At 43.6% G+C, this 3,164-nt stretch overlaps 1 pseudogene; it reads left to right on the plus strand.

The window, feature by feature from the left end:
* The first annotated feature begins 478 nt into the window (after positions 1-478).
* On the plus strand, positions 479-886 carry LOC132651275 (large ribosomal subunit protein eL27-like; annotated as a pseudogene).
* Positions 887-3,164: the final 2,278 nt, after the last annotated feature.

Below are 3,164 nucleotides of genomic sequence, written 5' to 3' on the forward strand. Positions count from 1 at the left end.
TCTTTGCAGACCCAACTTCTTTCCAGAGACTCTCCTTCACAGAGGTCAGAGGACAGCTTGATGGAATGGATACCCTCCATGCACCATGTTGGTTCCAGGGATTAAACTCAATATATCAGGCCTAGCAACAAGTGCTTTTACTGACTGAGGTATCTTGATGGCTTAGTAAACAGCCTCCTTGTAATCCTCTCCATACTGAAAGGTGTGCTGGCTAATTTACATCAACTTGACATAAACTTGTGTCATTTCGAAAGAAGAACTTCATCTGAGAATATTTTCCCATCAGTCTGGCCTGTGGGAAAGTCCTGTGGTATGTTTTCTTAATTGGTAGTCCATATGGGGTCTCTTCAAGTTGCTATGGGGAGTGTCACTCTTTGGCTGTGCTGGTAATCCTGGATACTGTTACAAGGCTGGCTCCAGAAAAAAAAATCCTTCTTTCCTCTCTGCTGGGTGCTGGCTGCTTGCTGTTAAAGTGGGCAAGTTCATGAAACTTGGGAAAGTGTTGCTCGTCCTAGCTGGATGCCACTCCAGATGCAAACCCATCACTGTGAAGAATATTGGTGATGGCACCTCAGAAAGCCCTTACCCTGTCATGCCCTGATGGCTGGAATTGACCACTATCCTCAAAAAGTGACAACTGCCCAGGACCAGATGAAAACTGCTAAAAGATGAAAGGTCAAGTCCTTTGTGAAAATTTATAACTACAATCACCTTATGCCCACAAGGTAATCTGTGGACATACCCTTGGACAAGACTGTTGTCAAAAAGGATGTCTTTAGCTACACAGCTCTGAAATGCAAGGCCAGGTGGGAGGCCAAGATCAAGTTCAAAGAACAATATAAGACAGGAGAAGAGCAAATGGTTTCTCCAGAAGCTTCACTTTTAGGTATATTTTTGTTTCCATCATTAAAAATTTAAGAAGGAGGAGGAGAGTTATCCCAGCAAGTCACAAGAATCAAGACAGTAAGCAGCATTCCTCCATGCTCTCAGCTTTAGGTCCTGCCTTGAATTCTCATGAATTTCTGGCTAGTGGACTACAAAATGTCAGTTGAAGTAAACACTGTCCTTTCCAAGTTGCTCTTTGTCATGATGGTTCATCACCACAATAGAATCCCTGACTAAGACACAGCAACACAGGTAAACAAGAAAGGGTGAATGAGGATCACTGAGATGGTGGCTTCTTGTTCCCAGAAGACATTGTTAGGAGAAATGGTGGACAGGCACACAGTTTGGTTTCTAAACAAGACCAGTACTAAAGGAGGGAAGATCATGTGGCCTAAAAAATACCTGCCAGGGTCTTTTTGGTGGACTTCCAGCCTTAGTTCTGTCCTATCCCACTGGGATAAATTGGTACTTCTCTTAATACTCAACCAATATCAGGAATGTCCACAATAGCAGGGCATGTTGGCACACACCTGTAAATTCCAGCACTAAGGGAAGCAGGGCAGGGATATCTCTGTGAGTGCAAGGCCAGTCTGGTCTACAAAGTAAGTCCAGGACAACCAAGAATATGCAAAACACCCAGCCAGTATTAACAAACAAAGAAACAGAAAGAATATCTAGTTATCCCTCAAGTATAACCCTCATGAGCCTTGGGCTTAAATTCATTGTGTAACAGATAATTGGCAAATTTCCAGGTATGATGAATGTAGAAAAATAACATTGTTCTCATTCATTTTTGCTTGTGAGAAATTGGGTCCAGGTTCAGCATATCCCACATAGACAAAGACACATGGAGCTTGGGAGTAAAATCCAGCCCAGGAGAAGTAGCTGAAATATCCCAATTAGGCCTCAAGGGGCCATTCTCAGCCAGCATGTCCTCTATGAGACCTTATCTCAAAAATAAGCAAATAGAACCAGTGAGATGCCTCAGCAGATGAAGGCACTTTACTGGCATAATCATGATAACCTGAATCACACACCCAGTTCCAAAGAGCAAGGAGAGAAGTGAGTCTAAAGAGGTGTTCTCTAACTTCCTCTTACCTGCTGGCACTCATACACATACACAAGGATAAATAAATTATTCCAGTATGTAAGCCAAATAAACCATTTCCTCCTGAAGTGGCTTTGGTCTTGCTGTTTTGTCAGAGCAATGGTAACCCTAACTAGGACATCCTGTTTCAAAAACTTAAGAGAGCTCTTCATTCCTGTTCATCTCAGAAGTCCCAAATGGCCTTCAAATACATGCCAATGTGCCATTTCCAAATTCCTGCCTTATCAATAAGACTTGTAGGCCAGCAAAAGCTAAAGGGGTAGCAGCAAGTAGAAAAACAAATTCCTAGTGAATTGTTAAAAATAAACATTGTTCTTCTTGATTCTTTTTTCAATGCAGTTTATTCAGGAACCTTGAACAATCATCTGACCCTGGGGAAAGCCAGCCCACAGCTTAAATAGCCTCTGGGTAGCCAACCCCAGCGTGCCACGTGGGCAATGCAGATAGGTCCATATACATGGAAGCAAGCCAGATCCTCAGCCTTAGCCAAATGTGGAATTGTTCATGACAGAGAGCACTCCTCATCGGGAAGGTGGAAGGCGGAAACCAGCTCCATCTTTAAGGCACAGCATTCTGCAGCTCTCTACAGTTCCCCCTTTTTGTTTTAGACGCATCAGGCAAGAGTAGAGGTCTTATCTCTGATATTAGAAATAAATTGGGACTTTGTACTAATGTTCATTTAGGTGTCATCCACCCAAAGAGCATCAGACCCGTCCGATACCTTTTTCTCAGAGGCAGGACCTGGGGCATCAACCCGCATGCAATCAGACATGCTCTTCTCTGGGTCCAAAGCAGCTGATTCTGAGTGCAATGCTTAGCCTCGCATCCTGAGCATAACATTTTAGCTTTTTATGGTAGCCAACCATGCTTGGGGAGACTGTCCTGCTTCAATGGCTGTAAAGGCCTGAATGGTCATGGCTGCATTACTCTGTTGTGAGACTCTAACCCTGCAGCTCTTCTTGATTCTTAGAGTCATAAAAACTGTTGATGAGAAAGGCAACAACACATATGAATCTAATTTACACATGTTACATTCTAGAGGATGATGCTCCTAGGTGCTTCATCCAACCCTCACTGTAACCAAATTTCTGTCAGGTCAGCCTGTCACTGTACCAGACAACTGCTCCCAGGAGGAGGGGAACATGACTGACATGGAGTTGTAAGCCCAGAG

This window comes from Meriones unguiculatus (genome assembly GCF_030254825.1).
Source record: "Meriones unguiculatus strain TT.TT164.6M chromosome 13 unlocalized genomic scaffold, Bangor_MerUng_6.1 Chr13_unordered_Scaffold_44, whole genome shotgun sequence".
Taxonomy (NCBI): Eukaryota; Metazoa; Chordata; class Mammalia; order Rodentia; family Muridae; genus Meriones; species Meriones unguiculatus.